The following is a 13820-nucleotide window of genomic DNA, read 5'->3' as shown; positions in this document are numbered from 1 at the left end:
CTGTGTGCAAGGGAGTTTACACTAGACATGTGCGAAAATTCTAAAATTTGCAAATTCTAAAATTTGCAAATTCTAAGGCTGCTTTCACATTGCAGCGTGGAGCCGCGGTGACGGTATAGCCGCGCTATTCGTAGCGCGGCTATACCGTCGTATTTACTGCGATATTCGGGCGCTAGCGGTGAGGTTTTAACCCCCGCTAGCGGCCAAAAAAGGGTTAATAGCGCCCACGTTGCGGGCGGTATTACCAAGCTTTCCCATTGATTTCAATGGGAAGGCGCGATATAGGAGCGGTGAACACACCGCTCCTATACCGCGGTAAAGATGTGGCTAGCAGGACTTTTGGTGCGCTCCTGCTAGCGCACCGCTTCAATGTGAAAGCCTTCGGGCTTTCACATTGAACACTGCAGGGCATGATTTTTCATGCGGTATAGCAGCGCTATTTTTTGCGCTGTACCGCATGAAAAACGCCCCAGTGTGCAAGGGGCCTAACATTTGGAAATTCTAAAATTCTAAATTTCGGAAATTTGGGAATTCTAAAACTTGTAAATTCGAAATTCAAAAATTCTGAAAATCGTAAATTCGTAAATCCAAAAATAAAAATGAAAGTCCGAAAATTCAAAGGAATGAAAATCCAAAAATTCAACAACCCAAAAATCTGAAATAATAACTAACTAATAATAACTTAACTATTACTAACTATCTAAATTATAGATATTGGAATTTACTTTCAAATTTGGAAGTGAACATAACGAATACAAATTTATCCGAAGTTACAAACTATCCTAAATAACAAATGCCTTATCTAAACGAATGGAACGTAAGGAATTAATAATATTAAATTTCAATAATAATAATAATAATAATAAAAATGTATTATTATTATTAATTATTGTTTTGTTCCATTCCATTTGTTTAGATGCAACATTCTTTATTTCGTATAATTCGGAACTTAAGATAAATTCATGTTACGTTCACTAACAGCCAACTTTGAAAGAAAATTCCAATACCTATAATTTAATATTTAGTTATTATTAGATAGCTAGTTAGTTATTCATTAGAATTTGTGGATATTTGGATTTCCGTTCTTTTTCATTTTTGGATTTTCCTTTCAAATTTTTACATTTTCGAATTCCGAATTTTCAAATTTTAATATTTACGAATTTACGAATATCGAATTCTCAAATTTACAAATTTTCAAATTTACGAATTTTTTAAATTTTCTAATTTACAAATTTTCAATTATACGAAAAAACAAATTAAATGAAACCGAAAACAAACACATTTTTCGGCAGTGTCTGGTTTACACAGGGTCACACTCAGACCGGGATGTTGCAGCAGCACCCCTGAGAACTCTTTGCGACACATCCGTTGAAAAACACTAATTTGGCCCGTAATACACCTCCTGTGCTACACAGACACCACTCTGGATGAATGAGTACAGGGGGCACCTTTGGACAGCAACATTGTCTGTCTGGGGGGGAAATGTTTAAATACATGTAGCACTACCCCCACAGGGGCTGCTGATTTCAACTGGTTCTTCTCCATACAATACAGAGGCCAACAGCCACCTAAGAAACAGTTCATTCACTCTGGCTCTAATAAACAGTCTAGGGATGTCTTTTTGTGATGTATTGCTGATAAAGCTTGTAAAAGAAGTGGTGTTGGGGGCATGCAAAACACTGAAACGTTTAGCACATAACAGTTGGAGGATGCTCTTTTCTCTGAATCTCAACTCTACACAGCTAAAGACCATAAGCTGACTTTCTGAGCAGACGAAAACCTCATGACTGAAGACCAAAGTTTATTTGGTATATGTGACCTTCTCCTTAGCACATTGGACAGTCTAAGGTCTAATGCCACGTACACACGATCATTTTTCGGCATGTAGAAAAAAACAAAGTTTTTCCAATTTCATTATTAAAACGACGTTGCCCACACACCATCGTTTTAAAAAAATGCTCTAGCAAAGTGCGGTGACGTATAACACGTACGACGGCACTATAAAGGGGAAGTTCCATGCGGATGACGCCACCCTTGGGGCTGCTTTAGCTGATTCCGTGTTAGTAAAAGACGATTCACGCTTTTCTGTCTGTTACAGCGTGATGAATGTGCTTACTCCATTACGAACGGTAGTTTTACCAGAACAAGCGCTCACGTCTCATAACTTGCTTCTGAGCATGCGCGGGTTTTTAACGATGTTTTAGCCCACACACGATCATTTTTTACAACCCGAAAAACGACATTGTTTAAAATGTCGTTAAAAAATGCAGCATGTTCGGAATTTTTTTTTTTCGTTTTTCAGAACCCGAAAAATGATGTGAAGAACTTTTACCGTTGGAAAATTTGAGAACCAGCTCTCAAATATTTGCTGTCGGAAATTCAGATAGAAAACGTCAGATGGAGCCTACACACGGTCGGAATTTCCAACCAAAAGTTCACATCAAACTTTTCTTGTTGGAAATTCTGATCATGTGTACGCGGCATTAGCCTTACAGCTGGAGATCATGAGGCAAATCTCTGTTGGAATTGGTTACCCTGCACAATTGCACAGCTGTGAGTTACCAGTGCAACTTCAGGAACACTGCACAGTACAGGAGGACACTCTTCACTAAGTTTACAGTCCAGGACACTGAGGAGGACAGGGGAATGGCCAGTATCTGAGATCTCATGAGAGTCAACATCTGGCACTTATATCCTAAAAGCACACAGTCACCGGGAATCAACGCAGGGTCATTACTAACAAATCCCCAAGACAGCTGCCACATTCCAGCTTCCTCCAGACACCTCCCAGTGGGTGAAACAGTCCTTCTCTAGACCAGATACCTTTGGTGAAGTCCTGCAGTCAGTTTCATGACCCTCCTGCTCAGAGAACAACAGCATAACCAAGGACTTGCCTCAGAGGAGCAACAATCCTATCTTAGACTAGGAACTTCTCCTTGCTGGGGAAGAAAATCTCTCCAGGACTCCAGACTACAGTATTTATCAGCTTCCCCAACCACCACCTGGGCATACCTCATCAGGCATTGGCCAGGCCTTGATCAATATTCAAGCAGGTTATTTGCATTCTCCCTCCCTAAGCTCTAGGAACTTAAATTAAACTCCCAGAATGTGAAACCCTGAATAGCCCGGAGCAAACCACCACTGCTCCCTTGACTATAGAAGGAGCCAAAAAGTATTAGCTGGAGTTCAGCTTCAATTTGTTAGTGTATGGAGCACCCTCTTAGTTAGGCTGCTAGGTAATTTTTTTTTTTGCTTACCCATCACCAACTAAAAAATGTCTTATTTGTTCAGTTACTTCCTGGTTTCCAGGCCTAGGAAAATTATGTTATACATCCCAGGAGTCCTCAAGAGGGGAGGATGGGCTTTCCTAGCTAAACACACTCTCCTGCCTGAGCTAACGGCAGGTGTATTCCAGGAAGTACATAAATCATCTGCCCTTACTCAAGATGGCTGCAGCTAGAAATGCTAGGGTGGTGTTTTTCAGAGGGATTACTCATCAAACTAAAGCATGGAGACATGGATGGATGGGTGAGTTGGCTTTGAATGCTTTAAAAATGGATTCAATGGAGTTTTTGCTTTGTGGTGCCCAGATGCAGTGTAGTTATGCTTAAAAACAAACTATAGCACTCATATTGATCAATGTATGAATCATACTCATAACATTGCTTGTTAATCTTACTACCAGTCACATATTCCTTGTAGTCTGGCAAACGTATTATTTGCCACATGGGCATTGTAGTAAATAAACCTGTGTCGCAGGAGATAACATTTTATATTTGTCTTCCAGCTGTAGAAAATGTAATCTTTTTTCTTATTTACTTCCAAAGTTTTACAAGCACAACATCTCCCATGGGCAAAAATGAACCTAATGGTTATAAATGGAAAAAGTCTGCAAGGCAGAGTTTTTCATTCATTGAGTTATGATGTATACTGTAGCTTTTTTTACATGTTGCTATGGAGATCGGATATCTGGTACTTGGAAAACATTACATCCCGGTAAAAGTCGATGAAATTTAGGGAACGCGTAGGAAACAGGAGGCAGTGACATCACTGCATATGCTGTATTGTGAAGGTGGCAACAATGAGAGTATGTGATCTTAAGATCAGGCACTGACCAATGTGAGTGTTTTTGAAGTTATTTTATACATTGATGGTATGCTATGATGTTTTTACCAGCTTCATTCTCAAAGTGGTTCTAAAGCCTAAAGGTGTTTAACCTTAATTACACAAACTTTACAACATTAAATGCTTTTTTTAATTCAAGCGGTGTAAGTACCTTGATTTGACCTGCTGTCAGCTTCTTGCAGTCTATATTGTAGAGCTAAGCACGTGCGCACACAGTTCCTGACGCCAAACGGCGAATTTAAACCAGACTGACACACAGAAGCATTGCTGTTTGATCTACAGCGCTCCACATGTGCTACCTTCTAATCCGAATCTGTTTCTCCTGTGTATTACCCGGCTTGCCTTTGACTATTCCTACTGTCTGCCTGCATCTGAACACACTCAAGATGGGAACATCCTCGGCAGGGACGGCTAAGTAATTTTTTTAAATAACTAACATAACAACACCTACATTAGATACTAATGCCACTTGCTATATGTTTTGGTGCAAACAACATGGGGGTGTTTTTTAAGGAAAAAAAACAAAAAACACTGGAACTCTGCTTTAACCTCTCCCTGTCGGCTATACGTATATATGCACCTTCATGGCAGGTGGGCTTTGATGTCAAGCAGCCCTATGAAAACATGTTTCTGTGCTGAATTTCAGGAGTTGAGCTCCTTTGTAAAAAAAATGAAGGCACATTATGAGTTAAGTCCAGTGAGGTGCATGACACCGCCTGGGCTTAGCTTTATTATTTTTAGTGTGCTTTATTGTACAGCTATTACTATAGTTCCAGGAGAGCGACACTGATCCTTTTGAGCTATTCATCTTGAACAGGTTACATAAGCTGCAGCTGTTAAAAATGTGCATTTATTATTTTTTCCTAAAAGGTGAACTTATCCTTTAAAGTGTTTGTAAACCCTTACAGACCACTTTAACCTACAGGTAAGCCTTTATTGCTAAAATAAACAGTAAAATATAAAACCTTAAAAACTAAAAAGTCCAAAGTTCAATATGAAACTGTAGCAGCGCTACTTCCAGACCAACGTCTGAAACACTTCTATATGTCCAAAAAAAAAAATAGGAAATCAGATGATAGTGCAAATGGATAGATAGGTAGAAAGAGATTCTTCAATCAGTGCTCCTTTCACCAGAGGGGGCGTTCACCACGTGGGGGGAAAACTCCCCTTATAGGAATGCACTCACCACAAATATGGATATAAAAAGCCTTGAATATATATCTCTGTGTATCTCCTGGATGCTGCACTCTCCACCAGCCAATGTGTTTTATGTTCACTCAAACCGCTGTCACATAAAAATAGAGGGAACTCATATAGTGTGATATTGTTTTTAAAAAAACTGATTTATTGAGCCCCAAACACATCCCCTAATACAATATGCGTACCATAAATGCAAAAGTAGCAAGCAAAATATGTAATTGATGCCAGTACTGTGCCTGTATGCCTCTCCTGGCCGGACAGTGAAGTTGCTGGGAACAAACTTTTTTCCTGTTCCTGGTCCCGGGGGCCGTACAGAATGTCAGGTCACTGGATTAGCGTCACGCCCTGACACGTTTCGTCATTGGTTGACTTCTTCTGAGGGCGTGACTAGGCTAATCCAGGACCTTGTATATATCCTTGCCAGTGGAGCGCATCATTGCGAGGATATATACAAGGTCCTGGATTAGCCCCACGACCAGGTCCTGCCCTGCATATGTGGAATTGCTGTGATCATCAGGGACAGGAGAATTTATTTTATGTTGTTCTTTGGTGATAGGTTATGATTATAAGAAATATACAGCTAGAAAGGTGATATGTTTTCACTTTTTTAGGCCTGTTATCCTTTGATAATAATACAAATTACTATTTACCACCAAATGAAAGCCAAAAAACAAGGTATAAACCAACTGGATACACTAAGTAGTTGCGATGATATGTACAGTTTTGCTAACACATGTCAAAGCCAGACATTATTGTCCAACATTAATGTCTGACCTCACAAATGTACTTCTGGAAGAATGGTCAAACATTCCCATAGACACACTTCAAAACCTTGGGGACAGCCTTCCCGGAAGAGTTGAAGCTGTTGTAGCTGCAAAGGGTGGGCCAACTCAATATTGAACCCTATGGACTAAGACTGGGGTGCCATTAAAGTTCATGTGCGTGTCAAGGCAGGTGTCCTGATACTTTTGGTAATATAGTGTATATTCCATTTAGGGGGCTCTTGATAAGTACCTTAGAATCAAACTCAGTTCACATGAATCCAGCCTGTGATCTGCAGTAGATGTCTAGTCCGTCTTAAGGGGGCATGGAGGAATGAGAAGAGCAGAACACTGCTTGTCATTGACAGATAATATAAAGGAAGAGAGCGATAGAAGCTAGATTTGTCTTATATGTAGACACAGAGCTTTTTTTCTCAGAAAATAGGTGCAGAAACTCAACCATGACCCTGTTTAGATTTCACAAACAGTAGAAGGGTCTTAAAAGGGCATTAAATACCAGGATTGCATTACACACAGAGTGCAGAGTTCAGGGGGGTTACACACAGAGTGCAGAGCTGTCACTTGTAAACACAGAAACCAGACTTCTGTGTTTACAAGTGATTGTGGTGAGCAGGCACCAAAGGTTCTGAGCCAGAGGTGGTGGAACTGAGTTCCCCCAAGTTCCCCCTGAAAAAAAGCCCTGTGTAGACATAGTGCACTTATTTTAGTTTTAAATAATGTGAGATTAGTGTCACTTGGTAAGGTGGTAAGACTTCCCTGAGAAATCTGTTTTGGAACAAGAAAGTTCATTCCATCTGCTGCACTGCTCCTCACACTATGAACAGGATAATATAAACCTCAGAGACTCATGTAAACAATCCCCTGTAATAGTTAATTACCTGTCAGACCTTAGCTGGTTGTGTCCTGGGTTACGGAGGGTCCCGCCTCTAAATATACTCCTGTTTTCTCCTAAGTAGTTGGTAAAATCCAGCAGGCGAGTGAAGGATGATGCTTTGCACTTTTAGCAATCGCTGAAGACAAGCTCACACTCGGGGCTCGCACTCAGGGCAAGCTGTGCATGCGCATTCAGTGAATGATAGAGCACTTCTCATTTCGTCATTTCTACACGTTTCAGGGGTAGACATCCCCCTTCCTCAGGAATTTGACATCAAATTCCAGAGACATGAATGGTTTATCCCTCTGACACGCCACCTCGCTGGAGTGTAAACTTATCTGCAGCAAGTAAACAGTGTCATCCTTCATTCTCATGCTGGATTTATACAAAACACTTGGTAGAAAAAAGGAGTATTTTTAGTGATGGGATCCCAAGTAACCCAGGACACAACCAGAAACAAGTTTGATGACCTATCACATTGGATTGTTCATGTAATGGAGTAAGGCTCAAGTGTCCTCAAAAATTCTGGCACCTCATCCCAGGTAATTGTTTAAACAAAAAAGGGGATAGAAGATTGGGATTATAACCGTGCCTAAGCAGATGAAATTAACAAGCAATATTTAAAAGACAAGTTATTTTATTACAAAAAATATATATTTTTAAAACATACAGTACAGTCATAGGTGCAATGAAAACAGTGGAGCAGAAGTATACAGGTAATACTGGCCAAGGTATTGACGGCCTACGGAGGTTACAGATCAAGAGTCCCTACATGTTTCGCCAAACATTGGCTTCTTCAGGGATGCAATAGTAACCTGTATTGTAAAATGACTCTAGATACCCCCAAAGAGCAGAGCCGACACCCGGACCACCCTAGGGTCACAGTTACACACCACAGCAATTTGGGCTGCAGGGGGCAGACAAGGACATTTATATAATTAGACTTGATATAAGTGCAGGGGCGCCAGTAAAAAAACAATAGTGACAAAACTGGCAGAGATGGATATGATAAAGTGAGTTCCTTGTCGATAAGACTAAAATGTCCTCAATGTTCAATCCTATGTCTAAATGTTTAACCAAACTATGTACATAGGGGATCGAAAGTTTGGGCACCCCAGGTAAAAATTTGTATTAATGTGCATAACGAAGCGAAGGAAAAATCTCCAAAAGGCATCAAATTACAAATTAGACATTCTTATAATATGTCAAAAAAAGTTAGATTTTATTTCCATCATTTACACTTTCAAAATTACAGAAAACAAAAAAATGGCATCTGCAAAAGTTTGGGCACCCTGCAGAGTTAATATCTTGTACTGCCCCCCTGGCAAGTATCACAGCTTGTAAACACTTTTTGTAGCCAACCAAGAGTCTTTCAATTCTTGTTTGAGGTATCTTTGCCCATTCTTAATGACAAAAGTCTTCCAGTTCTTTGAGATTTCTGGGCTGTCTGTCACGCACTGCTCTTTTCAGGTCTATCCATAGATTTTCAATGACGTTGAGGTCAGGAGACTGTGAAGGCCATGGCAAAACCTTCAGTTTAAGCCTCTTGATGTAATCCCCCGTGGCCTTTGAGGTGTGTTTAGGATCATTATCCATTTATAGAAGCCATCCTCTCTTTAACTTCAGCTTTTTCACAGATGGCATCAAGTTACCATCCAAAATTTGCTGAAATGTTATTGAATCCATTCTTCCTTCTACTAAATGTTCCCTGTGCCACTGGCTGCAATACAACCCCAAAGCATGATTGATCCACCCCCATGCTTAACAGTTGGACAGAGGTTCTTTTCATTAAATTCTGTGCCCTTTCTTCTCCAAACTTACCTTTACTCATTCCGGCCAAAAAGTTATATTTTAACCTCATCGGTCCACAGAACTTGTTTCCAAAATGCATCAGGCTTGTCTATATGTTCATTTGCAAAGTTCAAACGCTGATTTTTGCGGTGAGGACGTATAAGAGGTTTTCTTCTGATGACTCTTCCATGAAGATCATATTTGTACAAGTATCTCTTTATAGTGGAATAGTGTACCACAACTCCAGTGTCTGCCAGATCTTTCTGGAGGGATCATGCAGTCAAACGTGGGTTTTGAATTGCTTTTCTCACAATCCTGCGAGCTGTTCTGTCTGATATTTTCTTGGTCTTCCAGATCTTGCTTTAACTTCCACTGTTCCTGATGACTGCCATTTCTTAATTACATTCCGAACAGAGGATATTGACATCTGAAAATGCTTTGCTATCTTCTTATAGACTTCTCCAGCTTTGTGAGCGTCAACTATTTTCAGTTTCAGTTTTCTAGACAACTGCTTAGAAGAACCCATGGTGCTGATTGTTGGGGCAAGGTCAGATGAGTCTGGGCATGTAAAACCTTTGAGATTGACATCACCTGGTCTTCCCAGACAATGATTGAGAACAATCCATGACACTGGCAGGTCTCAGCTTTGCAAAGGGGGCAGTGCATGCTATAAATTCTGCAGGGTGCCCAAACTTTTGCAGACGCCATTTTTTTGTTTTGTGTAATTTTGAAAGTGTAAATGATGGAAATAAAATCTAACTTTTTTTGACATATTATAAGAATGTCTAATCTGTAATTTGATGCCTTTTGGAGATTTTTCCATCTTTCCTTGGCTTCGTTATGCACATTAATACAAATTTTTACCTGGGGTGCCCAAACTTTCGATCCCCACTGTAGATATGAGTCCTATATTTAAATACTGAGATGGATAGAACCAGGTATCAATAGGCACACAAAGAAACCCGTTTAGTAAGAGCACGATATGTAGGCACCCCTGGAGTCCAGCAAAATTGGATTAGTCATATTAAGGCCTGGTTATCACCAGTGCGATTTCAGATGAGACTGCAGTCGCACAGAATCGCAGGACAGTGGAAATCACATTATTTTCAATATGTGTCTCATTCACATCAATGCAGCGCATTCGTCTCTGAGGATTATATTATTCTGTTCATAGTATGAGAAGGAGCACAATTTAAAGGAGGAGTATGGCCAAAGTTTGTTTGGTCATACTTCTCATGTGGGTCACCAGAAAGCACTTACTTTTTCACTCCTGTGACCTAGAATTACCCATCAGTGGGCTAATGTCCGCTGTCAGCTGATGTCACAGAGCCATTTTAGAGAGGATCCTAACAACAATGTCGGGATTCACCCAAATTCCTGACTGGCATCTGGATTAGCCTCTCAACACACTGTTGAGAGGCTGGTCCCATCCAGATTAATTTGTATGTTTTGCCTTTATGCAGCAGTGAAGCTTTATGTTTAATTGCAAATGTAAAACAATTTTTTTTACCCCAAGATAAAAACCTTTTTAGGCTTTGTGTGCTGACAGGTACAACAATATGTTACAAATTTCACCATCACAACTTGCTTATAAATATGTTTTTATTCAACAACTTATACATAACATTTTATACATAGGAATATATGTACAGCGTGTTTTCAGGTGCAATTATTTACAAAGATAGCAATTTATATTTATATAAAATTAAATTGTATGTGTGGGTTAACGGAAATTAAAATTTTGAGAGCTCTAAATCTGAAAACATAGAAGTAATAATTTCTATGTGAACAAAGAAAGGCTGCATTAAAAAAAATCCTCAGTGGTTCATACAATGAAAGCTGTGTTGATTTGAATACTTATTTTTAATTAAATGTTACACCTCCCATCCTGCAGGTGGCAACATTGTCCAACAAAGTCCACTTTTGTCCTCCATGATATTTTATGGGTACATCCACTGTAGAAACTTGACGTAGCCCCCCCCCACAAAAAAAAAAAAAAAATTAATTAAAAACTAGATTATGTTCACCAACGTTTAATCTATAATTAAAGCGTAAGTCCCGCCACAACATTGTTTTGTTTTGGATAGATTTGACACTTATTACTGCTGATCTGTCCAATAAAATCATTGTCACCATGACTGTATATAAGCAGAACTCTTTCTTTGCAATCCTTACAGGGGTTCTTATGCTTCTCCACACAATTAAAAAAAAAAAAATTCACTGAACTTACACTTTAACATTTGGACATGCTGGCTTTTCTGCATAGTCAACATAAGCCATGGACTAGGGCGTAATGGCTACCAGGGGTGGCAGCCACCCATACATCATACTGTTGAATGTAACAAAATCTTGAGTATAATAAAAGGTTCCCGACATCACTCTGTGTGCCCCAGTGGCATCGGGAGGGGGGGCTGAAGCCCTGAGTGTGCCCCCAAAAAGCCCAGTGTCTCAAAATCCCTAAATGCATTATTAGCCCAGAGCCGCGGAAACAGGGAACAATCTCCCGCCAGCGTGACTGGGTGACATACAAAAAAACCCGCCTCCGGGCCCGGCTCCTATGATGGACGTCACACTTGTCCAATGCCGAGACCATGGGATGTGTGACTCCATCACAGGTAGACATGTGCAGACTGGAATATTTCGTTTCGTTTTTTCGTTTTCATTTGGAAAATAAATGTATTTAGTTACTCCCGAAAATCGTTTTGATTTATTTTGTTTTTCGTTGGGGAAAAGCTTTCGTCCGAAAAACCAATAATACTTGGTTTCTGTCGAATGGTCAAAAGAATATTCGCCGGAACGTCGAATCTTTGTTGGTTTCTGTCTAATGGTCGAAAAAATATTCGACGGAATGTCGAATCTTTACGTCGAATCGTACATTTCCGTTCGAATATTCCGCCTACAAGAATTCTAATGTTGTATGACTAGTAATAATGTCGAATCTATTCTCTATAATGTCGAATCTATTTTCTCATAAATCGAAATCTATTCTCTGTAATGTCGAATCTATTATTTCTATAGTGTCGAATCTTTTCTCTATAATGTTGAATCTTTTCTCTATGATGTCGAATCTTTTCTCTATGATGTCGAATCTCTCTATATCGAATTTTTACCGCGACGAAAACGAAAATAAAGCATTTTTTATGTCGGATCTTTCGGTTTTCGTTTCTTGCACTTTCGTTATCGTTTGTTAAAACGATAACGAAAAAAACAGATTTTCGGACGAAAATGCATTCTAACGAAAACGAATGCACATGTCTAATCACAGGCGCTGCCGGGTCCAGGAGGAGGCGGGAATGACACTGCGGCTGTGCTGAGCACTGGGAGATCCCCACTGAGCCGCTCGCTCTGTGTAAATTGGCGGGCAGCTCTTCTATCCTGGCTCTGAATACCTGAGCAATGCCGGGGCCCGGGATGAGTGTACTCGCACACTACAGGTAAGGCTGAGCACTGAGCAGCAACAATCTGTGTATATCAGATAGGTCAGTCATGTATGTCAGTCAGGTCAGTCATGTATGTCAGTCATGTATATCAGGTAGGTCAGTCGTGTATGTCAGGTAGGTCAGTGTATGTGTCAGATAGGTCAGCATTTGTGTCAGATAGGTCTGGTAGATCAGTGTTAAGCAACTGAGCCTATAACCGTCCCCTGACCACCCCATCTCACTACCCCCCTGCTTTACCTCCAGGCTGAAGCCCCTGGTCTTTTTCCGACCTAGCAACACCCCTGGGTCTTCAGTGTTGCCGTCCCTGCACAGTTAATCCCGGGAAGTTGGTGGAGTAGTCTAATATGATTACGATAGTCTAGCATTACATTTAACCCATGTTACCTCCATACACCTCTAAGTAAACTGCTAAACTGCACAGCGGTACACTAATGGGAGAGAATGGGCTTGCCTAATGTACCAAAAAGGGGCATGTACCACTTCTTGAAGGGCAACTCAACACAGTAGTGTGAATGGGCCCTAAGTCATTGGTTTTAAATTTACTGACACAAGTGAGAAAATGATGACTGCTGATCTTTATATTTTACGATAATACTACAGGGACATGATTGACTGGGGTAGGAAGATATGGCCCAAGATAGTACCCTAATTTGGAAGGAATTATAAATTCAGCCCTGAGTTCAGTTTTTCTGCCACGTGCAGCATGATGTGAAGCACATCTGGACATGGCATAGGCACATTCAAATTCAGCCACATAGAATCCAACAGTTAATTATTATTTTTTTTAAATATACTGTATATCACAAAGCAGAGGACCACCACAAATGTGCATTGGACTGCAATAAAATGTAATTCAAAGTCACGTAACCAGCTGTCCTACAAACAAAAATGTCTGCACTATATTGAAACCTGCATGTTTGAAATGGGCTGCAAAAGGAAGGTCACGGTATGCTGTAATCCTTCAGAGTATAATGGAGAGCGGATAGCGTTATATGAGCCCCTAATGCCGTGTACACACGATCGGTTTATCCGAATAAAACAGACCGATGGACTTTTTTCATCGGACAAACCGATCGTGTGTGGGCCCCATCAGTGTAAAAAAATAGAACATGTTTTAAATTTTTCCGATGAATAAAAAAAAGATTGGAAATTACGATCGTCTGTGTGGAACTCCATCGGAGAAAAATCCATGCATGCTCAGAATCAAGTCGACGCATGCTCGGAAGCATTGAACTTCATTTTTTTCGGCTCGTCGTAGTGTTGTACGTCACCGCGTTTTGGCACGGTCGGAATTTAGTCTGATAGTGTGTATGCAAGACTGATGAAAGTTTGCTTCATCCGATATCCGACGAGTTGAATATGTGTAGCACATTTGGCAAATACACCGTCTGCCTACAATCTTAAAGGGACATTAGCCATTCCCTTCTAACAGTACTTTCGCATAGAGGCTATTGTAAGCTGTTTATTGCTCCATCTTTCATGTCACAACTCTTCGTATGGATGGCAGCTGAGAAAATAAAAAAAAAACACTTTTGCTTTATCTTCCCCCATTCCTGTGTTGCTCCTTAGCTAGAATTATTTTTCTATTGATGGAGCTCACTGACTGCC

The sequence above is a fragment of the Rana temporaria genome, chromosome 2 (genome assembly GCF_905171775.1).
Source record: "Rana temporaria chromosome 2, aRanTem1.1, whole genome shotgun sequence".
NCBI classification, from domain to species: Eukaryota; Metazoa; Chordata; class Amphibia; order Anura; family Ranidae; genus Rana; species Rana temporaria.
The sequence above is the reverse complement of the archived record's forward strand: the minus strand, read 5'-3'. Positions refer to the sequence as shown.